Source organism: Mastomys coucha, unplaced genomic scaffold, assembly GCF_008632895.1.
Source record: "Mastomys coucha isolate ucsf_1 unplaced genomic scaffold, UCSF_Mcou_1 pScaffold15, whole genome shotgun sequence".
NCBI lineage: Eukaryota > Metazoa > Chordata > Mammalia > Rodentia > Muridae > Mastomys > Mastomys coucha.
This window is the reverse complement of record NW_022196897.1, coordinates 11164698-11189066: the sequence shown is the minus strand read 5'-3', so window position 1 is coordinate 11189066 and position 24369 is coordinate 11164698. Positions and strand designations below refer to the sequence as shown.

General features: G+C 36.3%; 1 protein-coding gene across 15 annotated transcripts in view; it reads left to right on the top strand.

The window, feature by feature from the left end:
* Positions 1–24369, top strand: part of Spopl (speckle type BTB/POZ protein like) — a 76234-nt gene that overhangs the window by 5941 nt on the left and 45924 nt on the right. For 11 of the 15 annotated variants that reach the window (XM_031369202.1, XM_031369206.1, XM_031369213.1 and 8 more), the window contains one exon: positions 859–1050. The exons of 3 other annotated variants lie outside the window; for them this stretch is intronic. The gene's annotated coding sequence lies outside the window, so the exon portion shown is untranslated. Of the gene's footprint in view, positions 1–858; positions 1051–1589; positions 1646–24369 lie in introns of all 15 variants that reach the window. One more of the 15 variants, XM_031369199.1, reaches the window with a different exon arrangement.

Sequence of the window (24369 nt, the reverse complement as noted above, 5' to 3'; positions counted from 1 at the left end):
AGCCCTAGCTTGTCCTGGAACTCACCCTGTAGACCAGGCTGCCTGCCCTTGAACTCAGAAATCCACCTGCCTCTGCCTCCCAAGTGCTCAGTTCTCTTTAAGTTGAATCAGAAAGCAGTTGCTTACCCTATTATTAACCATGGGTATATATCTTACCATGCAGATGGTTATTGTAGCTCTTGTGCTTCACAGATAAGTAAAGTGTTGATATTTCTCTTCCAACAGTGTACATAGCACCCTGTGGTATTATGAAAACTAGCCATTAGAAAGAATTCCTCCCAGTCATTATTTACTTGAGTTCTTCATGTCCTGCGGTAAAAGTGTACATTGTCTTCACTATAGGGTCTGGTGGGCAACCAGGAACAATGGTAAAAGCTTGTCTTGCTTGTATTTTTGTTTTTTTGAGGGAGCCTAAACTCTTAATGTATATAAGTTACGTTAGAATTCTCCTACATCAATCAGTAATCAAAAATGCTTTATAGACTTGGTTACAGGCAATCCAATACAGGCATTTTTTTTTTCAATTAGGTTCCTCTTTCCAAATGTCAAGTTGACAAAAAAAACCTAACCAGGACAAACAGCGAGGATTAAGAATAGCAAATTCTTTGCTGCCATGAGTGATTACAGAGATGTGTTTGATGCTGATCCCTTTATTGACTACTTTGAGTTCAGACAAGAGTATATTGCTGCAGTTTATGATATTCTGATCTACCAGGATAGGAATAAGTAAAGTGTGGTTATTAGTCAGACATCTCTAGAAGAACAGAACCTATAGAATAAATCTATATATATTAAACTTAATTTGAGTGGCTTACAAGTTTCAGTCTGGCTAGTCCAACTATGGTCATCTCCTGACAGAAAAGAAAGGCCAGGAATCTGATAGCGGCTCAGCTTGTCTCTAATCTACATTGGAATCCCGGAGAAGGCGGCTCTTAAGTCCAGTGAAGAAATGAATTTACCGGGAGAGTGAGGTGAAGCAGGCAAAACGTAAATCTTCCTTCTCAGTTGTTTTATGTGGGTCGCCAGCAGAATATGTGGCCCAGATTTAAGGTAAGTTTTCTGACCTCAAATGATCCTGATTTAGGGTGGATCTCCCATCTCAAATGATCCAATGAAGAATTCTCACCCTTGTGTTTGGCTAGTTGAGTTTTAATTGGTGCCAGAATAGTTAAGTTGACAATGAAGATTAACCATCATAAATGGGGAAAGGTATATGAATTGAAATACTGGCTATTTTTTCTTAGAGTGTGCTTACTGATTCTGTTTCATAAATCTGTTTGCCATGATAAGAAGTTTCTGCAATCTTTGCTTTAAAACAGAGCAGCTATTGCCTTTGTAGGTCTGTTGAACAGTTAAATTGAATCTAGAACAGTTGCAGAATTGGAATTATAGTTTTATAATTTAAACTGAAATAGGCATGTTTAGGTAAGGACTACCATTTTGAACAGTCAGAAAGCTCTTATGACATTATACTTAAAACCTCCAACTAATTATTTCACCATTTGGTAAGGCCTTTATTTTGAAGCAAATTATTTGACAACTGAGTTTACAAAAAAGTACTAATTAATGAAATCTATATCCTTACACAGCTGCTATTCTGCTTCCTTTGAAGCCTTTCTATGCTCTACTTCTCAGCTCAAAAAAGGTGAGGAGCATGATAAGGAATAGAGTTTATTAGTAGGTTATAGTAATGGAACAGAATAGTGAATTCTTAAACATACCCTCTAGAAAGTAATACATGTAGATTTCAGGTTTGGTAAGGAAGATAATTTTAAGGAAAGACTGGTGACAGAGCAAGGATATATTGGTAGCAAGGTATTAAAAGATTAAGTCTGTTATAAAAAGGTAAAGCAAGATTTATTTTCAGAGTTAGTAAAGCTATCAAAGAAGTTAATTTGAGAATAAGTTATAACATGTTAAAATAGGTTATTCAGGAAGGACAAGGGATTTGTTGCTAGTAGGTAGTCGGTTGAAAGTCCACAGGTGTGGAGTAATCTTAACTGATGTTAGGAAAGATTAGAAGTGAAGGCAAGGGAGAAAAGAGTTGTTGGTATATGAAGAGGGCTGGAAAAGTGGTCGGGAAGCAACTCTGAGGAGTTGGAGGAACTTGGCTGCCAGTGCTTCTTTCTAGATTCACAGGTTTAAGAAAGTTGAATAAGTTTGGGGACTTTGTTTATCTAACTCTGTGATCTTTATGTAGTCTTTGTTTCAGTTCTTGGTCTATTTAAAAACTTAATACATCTGTGTTCAGGACATGCCAAAGACATGAAAAGAAATCAAGTGTCTTGGAGTTCTAGAATAAGAAGCATTTCTTAGATTTGTTTAAAAATGGGTTAGGTAAATATGTAGTTTTAAGTATTAAGTTAAACTCTTGCAGTGAAACATTTGTTCCATAGGGTTAATACAGAAAATAATAGCACAAGTATTTACAAAAAGTAGTGCATTGCGGTTTCTTGACTTTTTTTTTTTAAAGGAACGATTTTATTTCTATTTTTAACATGAGTATATGTCTGTGTGGTTGTATATGTGAGTGCAATACTGTTGGAAGCCAGAAGAAGGCATGGAATGCCTACAGTTAAGTTAGTTGTAAGCTACCCGGCATGGGTGCTGTATACTGAGCTCTGCTTCCTCCTGTCCTCTGCAAAGGCATTGTCTTTTTTTAACTGCTGAGACATCTCTTTAGCCCCTCTTGATAGATTTAAGAGGTTTGAGAGAGTGTTCTTCATTTGCTTGGCAGGAGGATATTGCAAAATTAATGCAGAATTTTCAGTAGATATTATTGCTCTCATCTCTACCGGGTAGTTTACTTTGGTATTTCTTTTGTTCTTGTAACATTCAGGTTTTCAGTGAATTATAGGAGATGAATATTAGGGGATGATATGTAAATAAATCAAGCATTTTAAGGTAAAAAAATATTCTAATCATTGTTTCATGAAGCAAACAGAAAAATATGAAGGCAAAGAACTTTTGTGATTCTATTTGAAAAATAAATGTTGAAGATAAACATTAATTACTTAAAGAAGATTTCCTCGAACAGGAAAATTTAGGGAAAGAGGAGAGAATTGAGAGGGGGGAAAAGCATAGTTCTTATTTAATATGAAAGTTTTGGCAGTTAGGTGACTAGAGACAATGTCAGTGCATGCAGAATTGGGAACTGATGGCGCAGAAACTATCCTTAGTATGTTAAAGACCTTTCTTCATTTTACCCATGGACACTGTAGTCTTCCTGTGGTTAAGAAATTAGGTATTCCTTTTCTGAAGAAAGAAAACAAAGGGCCAGAAAATAAATTCAGTTTAGTTTGTAAAATAGCCATTTCCCTTTTCTAACATATATTTTTTTCATGTGGGAATTTCATACAATGCACCCAGATCATACTCAGTTCCCATTCCTTTCAAGTCCACCCTCCTACCCTTAAAAAAGAAAAAGAAAAAAAAAGTTTACCAAGTCTAGTTCATGTTGCCTGTATAATCTTTGGAACATAGCCAAACTCCCAGTAGCCAGGACCTTAAAGTTAACTGAGTCCTTCCCTACCTCCCCACCAGAAGCCATCAACCATGAACAGTTTTAAGGGCTCTTTTCTATGGGTTCCTGCCTAGACCCACCCACCCAACCAACCCTCCCTTCCTTCATGAGGGGTTGTCATAGAAGTATCCAATGTCTCCCATTCTGAACTATTAGTCTGCAGTCAATAATACCACTGCAATTAAAGCTTCCTTGCCTATAACAGTCAGTAGCAGCACAGATCATAGACTTCTACATGGCCCCCAGTCACAGGAGGGATTACAGACAAATGGCCTGTGGCAGTAGCACCTACCACAAACATCAACAAAGGCATCTAATAATCTCCATCAGTAGCACCAACAACCCCCCTTCACACCCTTCTACCTCCCCCACCTCCACTCCCAACTCTATACCTTTCTACCCCCTAACTCCCCATGTTGGATCATGGACCATTAATATCAACATGGCCTCTGGTGGCAGCATAGACCATGGAAGTCTTTTGAGAAGGCCCAGTACAGAAAACAAATGGTTTTCCATCTTGGACATCTTGGTATTGCTCAGAGCCAGGGCAGTCCTGCCTCCAGACAATCTATTGTATACCACACTGCTGGCCCAACCCAGCACAGACATGCTGCTTTTTCCATCTCTACTCCATTCCAACATCTATTGCCACTACTGCCACTGTAGTTCCACTCCATCGCATATTTATTCATCAGTGGCATTATAAACTGCAGTGTGCCAAACAGTATGTTGTTTACCCAAACAGATGCATTTTGCAGTGAGTTATTGGTCTGGTTCAGGGGTTTCTGGGGCACCATAAATACTGGACTATCGCTGAGACTCCTCTTAGATATCCTGTTGTTGCCTAGAGTCAGGGTGTCCCGCAGCAGGATAATTGAGAGCTCTAGGTCACTGTACATCTCTCTGTGCCAGCCACCCCACTGGCTCACTGGGTATGATCACTATGCTTGCAGCTTGCAGGCAGCTCATGAGACCCAAGCTCTCCTCCCCTAAGCAGGGTTAGCAGCACAAACTTCAGCAGGAAGCTCCATTGTGGTGTCCTGGCCACTGGCCCAACCTGCTTGCAGACCAGTGCTGCTCAGTAAAACTAGGTACCTTTATCCCCTGCAGCTGTGCTCTAGTACCACTCCCATAACCCCACAGCAGCTCAGCACACAGGTGATCTTTTCTTCCAGTTTCATCAGAAAATTTTAAAAAGCATCTTTCTATAAGACCTACCTTTTAAAAATTGTTTCAGAGATACTGTGTGTTCTGCAGACTCATCCTTCACTTCAGTACCTCCTGTTAGAGTCTTCCGCCCTTTTGTTTTGAACTTGCAAGTTTCCGACATAGATTTTTTTTTAAAGGTAATGCCAGTGAGCTTTAATAGAGGCACTCAACAGCTCAGTAAAGATATAAATCAATTGTTTCAGGAAAGTTCACTCAGGTTATGCAATTTCTGAGAGAGTGCTTGGGTATCAAATCCTAATTTGGATTAAAAGGTAGATAAAATTGTTAGAAATAAGCAGCATGAGAGCATCTAAGTTAATAGTTAATAGAAAAACTGATGGGAGCTCAAGTGATAGAAAGTAGAAAAGCAACGATAAGATTTCAAGAACCTTATTTGGGTAAAGTTCCCTCTTTCATAGATTCTGATAATGCTGTTTTCTACATTCATTTTATAAGGAGTGCTGTTTCTGTACTAGACACAGAACTAAATATTTTGTATGTGTTCCCCCTGACCAAACTAGTATTTTGAAATTATTATTCCCATTTTATGGATAGGAAAATTGAGGCTTAAGAGTGCACATTGCTTTTGACCCTGAAGTTAATGTCTGTAACCAAAATTTCAACTTTAATAATATTCTCTGGATTATTCAGTTAAGAGCAGCCTAACTTTGTGCTTTGTTTTTGAAGGCATAAGTTATATATTGCTTTTTCTAAGTATCTTATTCTTTAGCAATGGCTAATTTCAAATCCAGTCAAGACAATGTGACTTAACTATACCAAGCAAGCATTGGATTTGTATAGATAAAATAAAGGAGGTTAGAATTGAATATTTTCAACTAGAACTTATGAGTTTCTGATTTCCTGACCTTTTAGAAAAAAATCAATACCCCAAGCTTATATTGGGTTTTTTGTACATAAAGTTTCCTTATCAATAAAATAGACTTTGCACATGACCCTTTAAATCTCTTTATTCAAATGTTTTTTGATTATATTTATATTGAAGATATTTTATTATTTTTATTTTATGTGCCTGATGCTCAAGTAGGTGTTAAAGATAGTTGTGGGTGCTGGAAATTTAATCCATGTTATTTGGTAGGGCAGCAAGTGCTCTTAGCTGCTAAACCATTTCTCTATCTCACATCATAGTACTTTTGTAGAAGATCAAATGAAATTATATGTATAGGAATAAAGTTTTAAGGTGTGAAGCAAAACCTTACCGATCATGATCACTAGCTGCTATATGTATTTCAATAATACTTGAAGAGCCATTACAATAAGGGCCATGTAACTTGTGGTTTAATTATTTTTACTAAATAAAATGTGGTTAGGCTTCACCAAAGAGGCAATACTTAAGGAAAGCAGATAGCCCCGCTTCTGTGCACATTCCTTTCCAGTCTTGTTCACTTCTATCTAGTGCTGGTGTTCCTCACACAGGAAGCTTTAGGCAGTTGAACCAGGGGGAGTTGAGGTCATAATCCAGTTCCTGCTCAGATACAACTCCCAGAAAGAATCCTAGCTCCTTAGCTAGATTCAGGGTCTGAAAGATGAAGCTAGCCTATATGCACTCATGAGCAAGCTGCACCCCACCCGTGTCCCAAGATCAGCACCAGCTAAAAACCCTTTCCAAACTCAAGGCCATGGTCAGCTTTGGAGTGGACTTGTTTGGGGAGTAGGGACATGATGCATCTGACAGTGAAGGACATGCCCAAGAGCACCTACCTGGACATGGCATCAAATGGAGAAGCAGTAGTTGAATGTTAATGATGATAGCTGAGAAAGTCTGCTGTTGCTTCCACAGGCTGCAGATGTCCACCAACAAATGTGCTAAACAGCCCAGCATATGGTACCAAGTGATATTTCTATAGCTACAAGAATCATAAAACTATAAATTGATTGTTTGGACCACAATCCTTTAGATAGGATCCAACAAGTACACTCACCAAGTGGGTATTAGAGCCCAGGGATCGAGAGACATATATACAATACCAGACTGGGCACACACAAATATGACAGTTCATCTCTTTCTTCACAGAAGGGCTACATGCAGGGGACTGATTTGAGTGGCCATGTCTGGAATGGGTCAATCTATATTGTCTGCAGAGCTCTATCTAGGGACAGTTGCCAAGGCCCTGAAGTGTTCCCTCATACTATGAGAAACAGGCTGGCTACAGTGAGCTGTCTTTTTTCCTTTTAAAATGAGAGATTTTACATTGACAGTCCCTGTGCCAACCTCTGGCACTGAGAGTGACCCACTTTTTACAGGATGGATCCCTTGCACACTTCAGGTGGATTGTTGGTAACTTCTTTCCAGGGCTCAGGACCTTCCTTGGTTTGGTTGAGGATCCATTTTGTTTATGCCGAGCTGGCTACTTTATTAAGTTGCGTTTTTGTTTGCTTTCAAAGTATTTGGTTTACAGTAACTGGTTTGGTTGCTTTGAGAGCATTTTAATGTAGATATTTGATTTGTTTTCTTTGTTTGCATTTAGATCTCTGAAACCATTTTGGATTCTGGCTTTTTAGCTTGTTTTCAGTATTTTGATCAATTACTGAATTTTGAAGACATTTTGATTTTTGTCTTATTTTTTGTTATCTTTGAAATGTTTCAATTTCTTAATATTTGGCCTTTGTTTCCTGACACTCCTCCTCAAATGCACAATTCTGCATTTTTCTGCTGCTTCTCCTGCAACCTTGCTAGGCCTTTAGCTTAGGATTTTTATGAGGGCCTGGTAATAATGACATCAGGCAAAAAAATAAATAAAAAAGAAAAAAAGGAAAGAAAAAAAAAAGACATCAGGCTAAGTAAGACCTGGCAAGGTCACCAGAGATAAAACAAAAGTTTAAGTTGAACTTTAACTCCATTTACTCAAGCTAGAGATACCCAAGCATTTTGTTTAATTCTTCTTATCAAAATTATATGAAAGACATCACCATCTAATACCAATATTGATGATGTTTTATACTTTAAGTACTGATGCTTCTTGATTTAATTTGAATCTGAAATGTTCTATAGTACAATTGGCTGGGATTAAAAATTAAATATCTTAGTAATATGAAGGAGAGACAATATGACAATAAGTCCTTTTAAATGTACTATTTCTAACCATTTAAAAATAAATAAGACAGTTCATCAAATACAAATAACTAAAATCAGAGGGAAGTATATAGTCAATCTTGTAAGTTTTGCTTATTTTAGATAATTTTAAACGTTTGTTTCTGTAGGTCAAACTATGTTCAGGGTTATTTCATTTTATATACAATAATCTATGTCACATATAAATATAATGTCATTTAGAGAGGGTGTAAAAAAATTCTAACCTGGACCATGATGACTAGTTTTGATATGATCCAGGAGTTTCTTTCCTATTGGCTTTTCAGCTGTTCCTCTCTCCTGAAGACTGTTTGTTGTCTTGCCTACAATTGAGCCTCAGATAGGAATGAGATTCCTAGCTATGATGGATCTTATAATATTTAGTAAACAACATGTGGCTCCTGTATACACATAATATGATGCTTGGCCAACAGGGTGAGCTCTGAATAAAGAATTTTGAAAAAAAGCTGCATCTGGATATATTCCTATGTAAGGAATCTATCTGTAGAGACTGATTGGCTAATTAGAATTCTAGTACTGTGTGGAGACTGGAATGTTTTATGTCCAAAAGATAGTTATCGTGGGCTAAGTTCTGGCCCTGTGGAACAGCCATTCCTTGCCACCCTCTGTATTGGAACTAAAATCTTGTAACCACACACACACACACACACACACACGCATATACACGCATACATGCACATATGCATATATATAATTTAAATACTTTATTGTTAAAGTATATTATTTATATAGTTTAAATAAAACTTAATATTTTAATAATACTAATAATAAAGTAATTATATATTTGTATATAATATAGTATATACTGTATACTATATAATATAGTATATTACTATATAACATATATAATAATAAAATAATTTTAATACACAAATATTAATTAAATTAAAATATATAAATAAAATGTACATAAATAAAAATATCTCATAGTTTATTGCTACTTGAAGAGAGGTGGTTAAATTACAATTTGTTATTTGTTACTTCAATTGAAATGACTAAACACAATTCTATAAATGTACGATATGTTTTGTTAACTTGTATCAACCTCTTGAGTGGTTTGCTTAACTGGCTACAGTTTAAATTATTTTTGTCTTTTCAGAGCTTTCAACCATTGGTAAAATATTCAAAACTTCCTAAGCAGATACCAAAGTAAATGTATTCTTACTGACTTTATGAACTTGAAATGATTCTTTTGAGTTAAGTGCTTCCTCTGATGGCCCTGTTCCTTTTATTATGTTCGTGCTACTTAAATAAATGTTCACACATAAATGTATACATACGTTTGAATAAGAATAAATTTTAATGACTTTAAACTTTCTCCCTAAGAAAAAGGGGGGGGGGATTTCTGCTATCTTGTTTATTCTCTTAAACACTATTGAAGTATATAAAATTATATCCAAAGTTTCTGAGTGCTATATTAAATTGAAACTAGGAAATGCCTCCTCTTGTCCTTCCATGTGTCTGTGCTGCCCAAATCAGTATAACCTCTCCACAGACACTCACGTGGGTTAATAAAAGAGTAAGTGATTTTAACAACCGTGGAGGAGATTGTGAAGGTGGCACGCTGAGTAGTCTGTGTGCTGTTACATACTGCAGTTGTTTAAAACAACTTGACTTACAGACTGTATTTTTATTTTTTATTTTTTATTTTTGTTTTATTTTTTGGTTTTTCGAGACAGTTTCTCTGTGTAGCCCTGGCTGACCTGGAACTCACTCTGTAGTCCAGGCTAGCCTGGAACTCAGAAATCCACCTGCCTCTGCCTCCCAAGTGCTGGGATTAAAGGCATGCGCCACCACTGCCCGGCTTATGTTTCCTTTTGCTATGATGAAACATGATGATCAACAAGCAAGTTAGGGAGGAAAGGATTTTTCTGGCTGACATTTTCATGCCACGCTGCTCATCAAACAAGAAGTCAAAACAGAACTCAAACAGGCAGGAATCTGGAGGCTAGAGCTGATGCAGAGGCCTTGGAGGAATGTTGCTTACTGACTTGGTCCTTCTGGTTTGCTCAACCTGCTTTCTTACAGAACCCAGGACAACCAGCCTGGGGGGTGGCTCTACCCACAATGGGTTGGGCCCTTCCTCATCAATCCCATAAGAAAATGTCTTATAGATAGATCTTAATGGGGCATTTTCTGTTCAGGGTCCCTCATTACAGATTACTCTAGTTTGTGTCAGGTTGAATCAGCTATCTACCACACAGACTTTGCTAAGATGGTTTTAAAAATTGCTATAAACTGTCATTTTAGAAATGATCTTTAAAGGCAAGACATTTCGCTTCATTTATTTTAAGGATTGTATAGCTAGAAACATTTGCCAAGGGCTTGTAGACAAAGCATACTCATTGTGCTCTGTATATGTACTACTGTACAAGTAGTAACACAGCCGTTGGCTTGTTTGTTACAAGCTTGACACAAATATTACTACATTACAAATGATGATTTTAAAATGGTACCCAAAGTTCTAGTGGCTTGAATTTATTTATTTATTTATTTTTAAAGATTTGTTTATTTATTATTTGTATATGACTATACTATTGCTCTCTTCAGACACACCAGAAGAGGGCATCAGATTCCATTACAGATGGTTGTGAGCCACCATGTGGTTGCTGGGAATTGAACTCAGTTCTTCTGGAAGAGCAGTCGGTGCTCTTAACTGCTGAGCCATCTCTCCAGCCCCATGGATTGGATTTATTATTCTACCAGACACAACCAATTTTTTTTTGTTTTGTTTTGTTTTGTTTTGGGATGACCTGTAGGTAATTTTTTGAAAGAATGTAGGACTATTTGCTGTAGCATATTCTCTGTCCAATCACATTAGCAGGCTTGTGATTGGACAGGAATAGAGAGGTGGAGCTAGAGTTGGAGGAGAGAGAAGAGTCAGGAGCAGGAGAAGGAGGTCATCATGGATACAGACGATAAGGAGAAACCAGACCCCACGAGGTTATACAACCAAGCAGGTTCATGCAAAATAGATGAATTGGGTTAGACTATTGTCTTTATTATTTGGTTCTAAAATTATTGTATTGGCATCTTGCAATTGTGATTTTATTATTATATAAATCTGATTGGATATTAAGGCCTTAAGAGTCATACTTTACTTATTGGGTAATAGGCGTTATTTAGATAAACGATTGTGGGAGTATGTAAAGAGTTGCATGTGAGCAAAATATATAGTTTGCTGGGAGGAAATAACAAAAGTCTGCTGGAGTTTTTGAGGCTGAATGGTACCGGCTCAAAAAATGTGGCCCAGTGGGAAAGTGAGCTTGCGGGGTGGATTCATTTCTTATATTTCCCGCAACAACTATTACTTGGTGAAATTAAGGTAATCGGTGTATAGTTTGGGAGTCTTTCGGTTAATTTGTGGGAGAACTGAACAGGATCTAGTGCTTTTGAAAATATTTTTATTCTTTGAAATTTCTGTAAATGTATAAACTATTTTCTGATTACATATACTACTCAGACTCTTTCTCAGATGATGACTCCTAGACACACATCTGTGTGTCTCTTTTCAGTTCAGAACCGAAGTAGTTACATTACACATGCTGTGAGGCTTTTAAACATGTATCAAGGGACAGGAGGGAAATTCTACTCATTGCAAGGAACTCATTTAAGCTTCAGAGAGCCACAGTACTTAAAAACCCATGAGCCTTCAGCTGATTGTCTTTAGCCAGTCCAGTCCAGTCCTTCTCAGAAACATGCACACACCATCTGATTCGCGGCTTGTTGACTAGTTATAAATCTTATATTAAGCACTGCCTACTACAAAAAGAAACCTTTCTGACCAAAGTTGATTTTAGCACAAATTTATGAGTATAAATATAAGTATTTAGAAGGTTATTTGACAACATGTCTTTTAGCAAAATGGCAATGGACCTCCCCCCTCATCCTCCCCCACACACAGAGGCACACACACGCACCATTCATAAGGGTCTATAGGATGATGGAAGTGTTCAATATGAGCTGTCTGACAATCAAATATAGTTCAGTTTTTAAAGTTGGCATACTTGATTATGTATCTCCCTTTTTCCTGCTGAAAATACATTTTTTTAAAAGTAGAAGTTTCAGTTGTATCAGTCTTTCACTCTTTTTCTCAGTGAAGAGAACAAATTACTATTCTGCAGCTAGTTATATGCCTGCACTGTGCCTAGCTGCATATTTGTGAGTAGGTCTCTATGAAAGTTTCTGTGAAAGTTCGCTCTAGTCAGTGTTACCCATGTCTGAATAATAGTCATTTCATTTCTTTCCTACTCCTCAAAATCTCCCTGTCTTACTAATTTATATAATCAAAGTATTTATATAATGTACTATATTTTCTTCATTATTTCCTAGTCAGTGCTAGAATATTTAATTTAGAAATATTTAATTGTTCGCATACTCTGGAACAAAGCTGAATGGTCTCATAAAACAGCTGTATTTCTATGTGTACTAGCATTACCCACTTAAAAATTTACAAAAAAACATATTCATATAGATTCTCTCTTAATTCTTTTTAGTTTTTTCTTTTTCCCTGGTACTATAACTCTCTTGTCTCTTTACTTTTGTGTTTTTTTCCCTCAGTTCTCTTATTTTCTTGGCTAGAGCTGTAGCCTTCAAAATGAGACATCTCTATTATAAAATTATACTGTAAGGGGAGAGGATTAGAACAGAAAGCATGTGTTAATTTTTATCTGATTTTTTTAACTTTTATTGCATTATAAAGAAAAAAGTTACATGATTTCAATTTATCTGAATTTGTTAACATTTAAAAACATATTTTAAGTAAATAGAATTAAATCACATTTTTGTTTCCCTTTTGTACCCCAACTCCTCCCATAAACCCCCTTCAATACCTACAATATCTTTTTTGTCATATTCCTTAAAATTTATAAAATATCATAACAATAAAAATGAGTATTATAAAAGTTGTTTGATATAAAACAACAATCAATTTAACAGTCTTATGTAGATGCTCGTCTACAGCAATAGTGAAAATACCTTTTTCTCAATATAAATTTTAAATAACTCCAAACGTATTAACTGTATATTTCAAAATAATACATCACTACTAGTATTTTCTTAAATGAACATAAATATATAAAGTCTTTTTGTTTGTTTGTTTTGTATTTAGTAGAGTTTAAAATCTTGGCTCTTACTGTGGTACAAGCCCAAAATAAGAATAATTTTTAGACATTGGATTTCATTGTAATAAGGCTGTAGTACTTCAGTGTATCTGATTTTTTTAATTTAATTTTTTGAGCATTTCTGTACACAAGTGCACTATATTTGCATCATTTCAACCTTTCCCTCTCTCCTTCCAACTTCTGCCCCTTTTCACTCAAATTTATGACTTCTCTTTAGTAATGTTTTACACACACACACACACATACACACACACACACATTACCTACTGAACCTATTTATTGCTACTCATTTTATTAGTCAGGGTTCTTTAGAGTCACAGAACTTATGGATAGTGTCTATATAGTAAGGGAATTTGTTACGGTGCCTTAACATTCTGTAGTCCAACTCCCCAACAGTGGTCAGCTGTGAATGGGAATTCCAAGAATCTAGTAGTTGCTCCATCCCACAAGGCTAGTAGATTCCAACAGATACGCTGGCAAGTAAATAGAAGCAGGTAAAGAAGAGCAAATCTTCCTTCTTCCAATGTCCTTATGTAGATCCCTAGCAGAAGGTATGGCCCAAATTAAAGGTGTGTACTGCCACACCTGAATCTGGGAGTTGTTTTGTTCCAGTCTGACCTTGAACTCAGAGAGATCTTGCCTTAGTCTCCTGGGATTCATAGTTACTATTCCTCAAGATCTCCACTATCAGAAACTTGTATCTCCCAGCCTCAAGATTTGCATCACAGGTGAGCCCTCCAATTTTGGATTGTAGTTCATTCCAGATATAATCAAGTTCACAACCAAAAATAGCCATTACACTCATGTATACATGTGTTATGGATGACCACTTGGGATTCTATATGCCACTAGGGTCTAGGCCTAGGTAAAAGCAAGAAGACTGACTAGGATACCAGTTTACCCTTGGATTTTCAGCAATATGTTGCCTAAATAAGGCCTGCATGATGATGTCAGTTAACATGCTAATGTGGATAGGGGGAATTTTCTAGGCCCATCTCTAGATGATCAGCTATAGCCAATAAATGGCTGTTGAGAGAGAAAGAATCAATTTTATCCGATTAGTTTAATTTTTTATTTAGTTTTAAAACCATATATTGGGTACTGCTTTATACAGAGACTAGGCTCTTTCTTTTTTTGTTAATAAAATTGTGCTATAGAAAAAAATCAGGGTTTATCGTATTTAGAATATACTTTTGAGTATGTTAGTAGAGGTAAGTGAACTATTTGTAGATTGAAACTTCTTTATTTAACACTCAATTGTGAGTAAATTTGATTATTAAATTCCAAGATTATTTTTTTCTCAGATAATCTTCCCATTAGTAATATTTAGATTTCAATTTTCTTTTTTTTAAATAACTTGGTGAATTTTAGGATTTTCTTTTATTTTAAAAAATATTAAAGAATTCCGGTTTTACCAGAAGTTCTTGTGTTTAGATCTTTTCTCGGTAATGATTTTTGACATATAATGAGGCCTGACTATAACCTTATGACTCTTTTATCTCATGACAATAGTATTGTTGTTTTCTTTTTATATATTACTGGTATTCCTGCTTTAACTCAGTATTTGTTGCTAAATTTGGTTCCAAATGGCTCATTATTTCCTATATTTGGGTTATTTTTGTCTTCAAAACTGATCTTTATTTTCTAATTATGAATGAGTTGCACCGTTCTATTATCTTGCAAATTGAATTAGTCTTTAATAATTCCCATTTATGAACACCTATGCAAAACAGGTTATTTTTATCTTTTTCCATTTATAAAAGCATTCATAAAAAATACTTTTTATGAGAAAACATTTCTCTCTCTTTCTCTCTCTCTCTCTGTGTGCGTGCGTGCGTGCGTGTGTGTCTGTGTGTGTCTGTGTCTGTGTGTGTGTGTAGCCCTGTCTGGCGTGGAACATGCTATTTAGACCAGGCTGGCCTCAGACTCACAGATGCCCCTGTGTCTGCCTACTTTATAAGAAAAGAAAAAAGTCTTACCATTCTATCTGCTGAATTGATTATAGGTAATTTTCTCCCATTTTAGACCTTTTTTTTTTTTTTTTTTTTTTTTTTTTTTTTTTTTTTGGTTTTTGGAGACAGGGTTTCTCTGTATAGCCCTGGATGTCCTGGAACTCACTTGGTAGACCAGGCTGGCTTCAAACTCAGAAATCCACCTGCCTCTACCTCCCAAGTGCTGGGACTAAAGGCGTGTGCTACCACCGCCGGGCTAGAACCTCTTTTGAATCTCATTTGATCTTCCTAAATAAATTATTCTGCTTATACTTTTGTTTAAATATTTTTTTGAGATTACAATATATCATTTTTTCTTTCTCATATTTCCCTCCTAGCCCTCCCAATGTACCCTCCTTCTTCTCTTTCAAACTATGGCCCTGGTTTTTTAGTTGTTGTTATGTGTGTGTTTATACATTTACTATATATTCATACACACACACACACATACACCTCACACACTCAGCCTGCTCAGTCCATATAGCACTACTTGTATGTATTATATGTATATTTTTCAGGACTGACCATTTGGTACTGAATAATCAATTGGTGTACTACTACCTGGGAAAGACTATTTATTTCTCTTAGTTGTTCATAGCTCTTTGACGATGGTTGAGCCCTCATGAGCTTTTATCCTTCCAGGTTAGCATGTCTGTTGGTGTCATCCTTGTTCAAGTCTTGTTTAGGCAGTCATGTTAATAAGACTTCATGGATATAGCGTCTTTGACGTTTCTTAGAGAAACAGTCTCACAGCAAACTTCTGATTCTCTGGCTCTTACAGCTATCTGGCTCTTATAATCTTTCCTCCCTGTCTTTAAACATGATCTGTGAGCTGTAAGTAAAAGACTTGTGTTGTAGATGTTATCATTTAAGACTGGCCTTTATAACTCTTTATTCAGATTGGTTATGGTTCTCTGTGATAGTCTCTAGATCTGTTCCAAAGGCAAGTTTCTTTGTTGAGAGGTGAAAAGCATACCACTGTGAGTGTAAGGATAAATATTTAAGAATTATGTTGGTTGAGTAAATTGGTAGTTGTGGTTTCTCCTGCATGATCTGCTTATATTTTAAGATACAGGACAACTTTGGAAAATAATTGTATTGAGCTAGAATGGTTTTCTTTCACGTGTGTAGGTCTGTTTCCTCAGCAGTGCTCTTCTGAATGGTGAATGGCACAAAGAATGAGCCATTTAATTATGAATGTGTTAAGTATTAAAATGAAATTAAATTAGTCTTTTTTTTCTCTTGACAAGTATAGTTAATGTATATCAGTTTTATTAAGTCAAAACTTATGTTTTGATTCTATTGTTTCTTTGGTTCACTATTATATTTATCCTTTTTAAATCTTCTTATACAAATTTTATTTTATTCCCCCCCCCTTTTTTTCTCATTCTCTGTGGTATAAAGGAAGCATATTGACTTGACACTTTATTTTACTTTTTATTAGTTCATTAACATTTTGTACAGTGTGCTTTTGCCATAGTCACCCTGTTTTACTTGGGTTTCTGTTGCTGTGATAAAACACCATGACTAAAGCAACTTCAGAAAAAGGTTTTATTTCATCTTAGAACTTTCAGGTCACTCTTTCACCACTGGTACAAGTCAGGACAGGACCTACCTTAAATCAGGGCCTGGTGCAAAGACCTTGGAGGAATTTTGCCAACTGGCTTTCTCCTCATGGTTTGCTTAGCCTGCTTTTTCATAGCACACAGAATCACTTACCAAAGGATAGGACCACCTACAGTGAACTTATCAGTCATTAATCAAACAGTACCCCACAGACTTACCTACAGGTCAGTTCTGTAGAGGCATTTTCTCTCAATTACTGTTCTTTCTAATTAATTCTAGCTTGTGTCAAATTGATATAAAACTAGCCAGTACATTCCCTCACCTAACTCCTGGGGTTTTCATCCTTCCTAATGCCATGACCCTTTAATACAGTTCCCTAACCATAAAATTATATTCATTCCTACTGTATAGCTATAATTTTGTTACTGTTATAAATCCTAATGTAAAGATCTGTGTTTCCTAGTGGTTTTAGGTAGTCTTAGGTAACTCCTGTGAAAAGTTCATTGGAGTTAGTACCCACAGGTTGAGAACTACTGTTCTAGTTCTACCTCCTCCCTTACCTATTAATTTTGTGTCTTCCCACCCCCACCAAATCTAGTTTGTGTTGACCATATATTCTTGGATTTGTTTTCTTCCACTGGAGTATGTTTCACTTACCAGAGCCGACACTCTTAAAGAAAACTTACATTCCATTACTTAGAAAACTGACAAGAAGTTATTTTCATTGCTTCTTTATAACATAAGTTTGCTACTGCTAGGAATAATAAACTGTCTCTTTTTCCAAGGGTTCTTGGACCTTGCGACCAACAGATAGAAAGCCACTAGTGTAAGCATTTAATTCTGTGAAGTCTTCTCTTAGTCCCATCGATTGTGCTTTGTTGTGCTTTCATTTTTGTTCAGCTCTAGAGATTTTAAATTTCTTTCTTTTCTGCCTTCATCTAATTTTCAGTCAATAGTGTATTATTTATTTTTGTGAACTTGTGTAATTTCTGTCATTTCTATTGCTGTTGATACCCCAGTGTATTCTACTGTGGTCAGATAGAATGCAAAATGTTATTTTAGTTTTCCTATTATTGTTAAGACTTCCTTTGTGTCCTCGTATGTGGTTGATTTTTTTTTTTTAGAAAACTCCCTGGGCTGCTGAGAAGAATATGTATTCTTTCGTATTTGGGAGAAAAGTTCTGTAGATATTAGTTAGGTCCATTTGATTCATGATGTCACTAACTCTGAGTTTGCTTTTTTTTTCTAGATGACCTTTCTATTCATGAAAATAGGGCACTAGAATTGCCCATTATCATTGGATTAGGGTCAGCCTGTTTTTAGTAGTATTTCTTGTATGTAATTTGGTTCTCCTGTGTTTGATGCCTCTGTTTAGGATTATACCATCGAGTTGATGAATTTTCTCTTTTATGAGTATGAGATACTGTTTCTTATCTTTTTTGACCAATTTTGGTTTGAAGTCTGTTTTGTTGGTTACTAAAATAGCTTTGTCTCTTTGGTTCTATTTAGAATATCACTTCTCTTCCTTGTACATTCCAGTGTTATCTATTATTGATAGTGAGGAATGTTTCTTAGAGGTAGAAATACAGTGGATTTATGATCTATTCTGTGAATCTGTGTCTTTTCATTGCGGAATTGAGACCATTATTCTTCAAAGTTATTTGAACAACATGTGTTAACTACTGTCAGTTTGTTGATTTTTTTTTTTTTTGGTCTTATGTACTTATTTATTTTTTCAGGTTTATTTTTATAATCTATCCTGGTATTTGTTTGTTTGTTTGTTTGATTTGGTTTTGTATTTTTTGTTGTTATTCCATGTGACTTTTTGTATGTGTTTATTTTTCTCTACAGATTGTACTGTTTTATCCTCTGAAGCATTTTTAGTAGTTAAATATCATTAATCTGTTCAAAATATATAAAGAATTCAAGAAGTTAGATACCAACAAACCAAATAACTCAGTTAAAAACAAGTATAGAGCTAAACTGAAAAATTTCAACAGGGGAATCTCAAATGGCTGAAAAGCACAGAAAGACATGTTCAAAATAACTCTGGGATTCAAATGGGTGCATTTGAATGGCTGGGTGTTAGATCAAAAACTCAAGGGACAGCACATGCTAGCAAGGATGTGAAGCAAGGGGAACCGTCCTCCGTTGCTGATGAGAGTGCAAAGTTGTACAACCACTTTGGAAATCAATTTGGTGGTTTCTCAGAAAATTGGGAATAGTTATACCTCAAGACACAATTATATCACTCCTGGGCATATACACTATTAATGATACTCTGTTATACTTACAGACAGATGCCTAGCATAACTGTCCTTTTGAGAGGCTCCACCCAGCAGCCAGTGGGATTCAGAGACCCATAGCCAAACATTAGATGGAGCTTGGGAAGTCTTATGGAATAGTTGGAGGAATGGTTGAAGAAGCTGAAGAGGACAAGGACTCCACAGGAACACTAACAGAGTCAACTACCTGGACTCTTGGGGCCTCTCAGAGACTGAATCACCATCCAAAGAACGAGCGTGGGCTGGACCTAGACCCCCTCCACATTTGTAGCAGATGTGCACCTTGGTCTTCATGTGAGGGACCCCCAACAACAGGGTCTGGGGCTCTCCTTGAATATGTTGCCAGCCTGACCGTGGATCCTGTTACCCCTAACAGGACCACCTTGCCTGGCCTCAGTTGGAAAGGATGTGCCTAATCCTGCAGCAGTGACTTGATGTCAGGGGGTGGGGATGGGGGGTGAGTTTTGAGGTGGGGGATGGTGTCTGAAGGGGTGGTAGTGCAGGGGTAATGCCTAGAGAAGGGCTCCTACTCAAAAGAGAAGGGGAGGGAGCTATGTGAGCATGAGGAAGTACTGAAAGGAGAGAAGGGGCTGATATTGGGATGTAAAGTGAATAAATTTAATAAAACAATTTAATAAAATAATTAAAATTACAATTTTAATAAAATTTGTATTTTTAAATACAAATTACTGTATTTAATAATAAAACAATTAAAACAAAGTTAATATAACAATACAACTGAAAAATATCTTTAGTCCATGTTTATTATGGAAAATGTTTATTTCTTATTCAGTTTTAATAGACAGTTTTGCTTAGCATAGTAATCATTTTGACAATTGTAAACTTCTGAAAGGTGGAATACATCTTTCTAGGCCCTTTTTGTTTTAAAGAGTTCTGTGAAATATATTTTAATTGACTTGCCTTTGTATGTGTCTTGACATTTCTCACAGCTTTCAGTACCTTTTTGTACTAGAATATTTGTAATATTTAACTGTAATACGTGGTGGAGAATTACTTTTCCTCTCTTGATTGTTCCATGTAACTTTTTTTCTTTCTCAAACTCGATGCTTACCAGGTGTTCCAATTCCTCTGCTTCATCCTCCATCCCTGACTTTCTGTTGGTGAGGCTTTCCGTTGAGTTTTTAACTGACTTACTGAAATTTTCAGCTCAAGCATTATTTCAGTTTGGGTTTTCATAGATTCAAAGCCTACTTTCCTGTTTTGGTCTGACCTCCTTATTTCATTCATCTCTTTGTCTTAGTATTCTTTTAGTTGTTTAACCATAGTTACAATCATTCTTTTGAATTCTGCATCTGGAAGCTTTTCCATGTTATTTTCAATAGGGGATGTTAACGGGATTTTTACTTTTTGGAGGAGATGTTGTTTTGGTATTTCATGTGTTTATTTGTGTATTTGTAGTTAGCTGGTTGAATTTTTCTTTCTGTTTTATACAACATGTTCTTTCAGCATGGGTGATTGCAGTGCTCAGGAGGAGGCTAATTCATAGCAGGGTCGGGATATCTGTGTTCCCTGTTGGAGCCTATGGTTCATCTGTTTGTCAGCTATAGCCTTTAGTGAAATGGTCAAATTGCTTGGAACAAGTTAAGTGTCCTTTGAGCTGGGTTTCAAGACTGGATAAGCAACTGAAGATCTCAGTTAAGCAGCTGCTATTGCTTTGTTATTTTGTGAACCAAGGGGGTTTACTGGATTTCTCCAGCCATGTGCTATGCTGGAGGATGCTTTCTTGGGAACAGGCTAAACACTGGGAAATCCCAAAGGGAGGAAGAGAGATTAAGAGGAAGTGATGTTCATGGCAAGTCATTATGTGGCATAAGGATGACCGGGATAGAACAGGGCTGGACAAAGGGAATGCAGGTAATCTACATGTGTCTTTATGATATATGGGTAATCTGGAGTGTCCTTTGAGTAGAGTGCTTCTAAATCCTTTTTTTTTTTAAGTATTTTTTTATTGGTTATTTTATTTATTTACATTTCAGATGTTATCCCCATTCCCTGTTTTCTCTGTGCAAACCTCCATCCCATCCCTGCTCCCTTTTGATTCAATGAGAGAGCTCCCTCACCCACCCACTCCTTCCTCGATGCCCTAGCATTCCACATTTGTGAGAATTTTGTTAAGTATTTTTGCATCAATATTCATGAGGGAAATTGGTCTGAAGTTCCATTGTGTCTTTGTGTGGTTTAGATGCCAGTATCGCTTTATAGACCAAATTAGTGTGCCTTTTAATTTGTATTTTGTGGAATAGTTTGAAGAGTATTGGTACTAGGTCCTCTTTGAAGATCTGATAGAATTCTGCACTAAAACCATCTGGTCCTGGGATTTTTTTGGTTGGGAGACTTTAAATGACTGCTTCTATTGTTTTTTAGGGGTTATGGGACTCTTTAGATAGTTTATCCCATCCTGATTTAACTTTGGTACCTGGTATCTGTCTAGAAAATCATTCATTTCATCTAGATTTTCCAGTTTTGTTGAGTATAGGCTTTTGTCATAGGCTGTCATGATTTTTGACTTTCTTTAGTTTCTGTTTTTATGTCTCCCTTTTCATTTCTGATTTTGTTAATTTGGATACTGTCTCAGTGCCCTCTGCTTAATCTGGCTTAAGGGTTTATCTGTCTTCTTGATTTCCTCTAAGAACCAACCCCTAGTTTTGTTGATTGTGTAGTTCTTTTTGTTTTTACTTTGTTGCAGTGCTTATGTAGTAAGTTCTCAAAATGATGTAAAAAGTCTAGTATATGTAAATTGGCTGTTACTTTGGGGACACTTTATTTTTTTTCTTTTTGAAAATAGTCTTTTTTGACATAATATAATTTGATTACAGGTTACTCTCCCTCTATTCTTCCCAGTTATATCCCACTTCTCCCATCTGGGTCCAATCCTATTCTGTCACTTATTAGAAAAGAACATGCTTTTAAGAGATAATAAAATATAACTGCCTTGGCTTGGGTTTCTATTGCTGTGATTAAACACCATGACCAAAGAACAAGTTCTAGAGGAAGGTGTTTATTTGGTTTACACTTCCATATTACTGTTTATTATTGAAGTCAGGATAGGAACTCAAATCAGGGCAGGAACCTGAAGGCAGGAGCTGATGCAGAGGCCATGGAATAATGCTGCTTACTGGTTTACTTCCAATGGGTTGCTTGGCCTTTTTCCTTCTTTCTTTCCTTTATTCCTTTGTTCCTTCCTTCACTTGTTCCTTCCTTCCTTTCTTTTTATACTTTTTATTGATTCGTTGTGAGTTTCACATTCATGCACCCCAATCCCATGCATCTGCCCATTCCTTCATATCCATGCCCTATCCTTGCAACCTTTCCACCAAAAGAAAATACAAAACAAAAATAAGAAAAATTTAAAAACAAAACAAAACAGAGCATAGAAAACATCTTGCTGTGGAAGATATAGTGTGTCACAGTGTGTCCCACAGTATATTTGTCCACATTTACTTGCAAATGTTCATTGCAGTTAGTCATTGGTCTGGTTTGAGGCCTCTAGCTTCTCCTACACAATCAATACTGTATCCTCACCAGGACGGCTTTTGGTAATCCTGTTGTTTTGGCTTGTTTTCTTATAGAACCCAGGACCACCAATCCAAGGAAGTACCAGCTATGATGGGTTGAGCCCTCCCTCACCAGTCACTAATTAAGAAAGTACCCTACAGGCCTTTCTGTAGCCTGATCTTAGTGAGGCATTTCTCATTTGAAGGTCTTCTCTTTCCAGTCACTGTAGCTTGTGACAAACTGACATAGAACCAGCAAGCACAACAAAGATAAAGCAAAAATCTTAACATTGAAGTTGGCAAGACCAATCAACAGAAATAAGAGAGCACAAGAGTCAGAGATCTACTTGTTTGCACACTCAAGAATTCCATGAAAACACTAAACTGGAAGCCATAACATGTATGAAGCAGATCTGGTGCAGACCTCTCTAGGCCTTTTGCATTCTGTTTCAGGTTCTGTGACTTCATATCAGCTTTGCACATGTTGTTTTAGAGGGCCTTGTTTGCTTAGTATCTGTCATCCCTTCTAGCTGTTACATTCTTTCTGCTTCCTGTATACGAGATTCCCTGAGCTCTGAGGGGATGCCTTTGATGGAGACATTCCCATTTAGGGATGAGTGTTTCAAGATCTCTCATTCTCTGTGTAATGTCTAGCTGTAGGTCTCTGTATTTGTTCCCATCTGCTTCAGAAGGAAGGTTCCCTGATGGTAACTAAACAAAATACTGATCTATGAGTATAGCAGAAAATGATTAAGAGTCATTTTATCACTGCTTTTAAAAAATTGGTGTTCAATATTTATTTTTGTTTTACGTGTAGTAGTGTTTTGCCTGCATATTTGTATGTGTGAGGGTGGCAGAACCCCTGAAACTGGAGTTAAAGAGGTATTTTATAGCCAAACTACAACCTTTTTTTTTTTTTTTTTTTTTTTTTTTTTTAAGACTACTTCTTCCAACTTTGTCCTGTGTGACCACTGCTTATATTCATTCCCATTCCTTGCAGGTCACTGCAGCAAATAGACTTTGCTCTAAATGTTTTAATTATTATTAGAGTCCAGAATGCCACTTATGTATTCCCAAAGTGTGGACACAGGTGGAACAAAGGCAAGCCCTTAAGCCAGGCTTTCAGAGTTACCAACCTAGTTAAAGATAGAACTACAGTTGTTTTAGAATAAAGCTCACAAGCTTTCTTTGGTAGCAGTATCCTGGTACACTGTTCTCAGAACATGGGCTGATAATATCTTGGTTACTGATGAAGGAGGCCCTGACACCTTGGCTAAAATGTCATATCACTTATAACTGAACTGAGTAAGTTCTTTCTTCATTATAGTCCACTAACTAGAGAGGGTTTTCTTGTTATTGCCAGATTTTTCATTACATTTAGAGTCACTACTCGACTATTTTTTATCATATATGTGTATATATTTATTACATCTGTGAACTCCTGTCTGTAAAGTTTAGGGATTTCTTGATAAATCTCTTCATTTTTATTTAATGTTATCAGCAGTCTCAAGCCAATATTTACTTTTGATAGAAGGAATGGAATGATAGGTGCATGGTTATTTGACGTGAACTTTATTTTCTCCTAAATATTAGGAAATTTTTGTAGTAAACAGAAGTAGTTATGTTAGTATTCACCTATATCAGAGATTAATACTGATGCTTCTGTAAAATAGGAAATCTCACAAATGTTCATATCAGTAAGACTCATTGTTTATTAATAAGTAAAGGAGGAAATATCACACTTGAAATTTCTAAACTGAATCCAGACAAGTCCTTCACTTAGTATTGGTATAACTTGAGTTTTACTACATTATGGAAGCAGTCCATATTCAGAAGATACTGTATTTTCAGTTCTTAAACTTTGTTAGGCTAGCATTATGCAGTAATTATATTCTCAGGATATTAGGCTGCAGCAAGCCACATTTGCTCTTTGGCCATGCAAGTAAATACATGGTATTCAATGGTGACCCGTATAATTATGCTGTGATGTTCAGTGTGTTGTTAAACTACATAGAATAGATTTATCATGCCATGGCCCTATCATATGT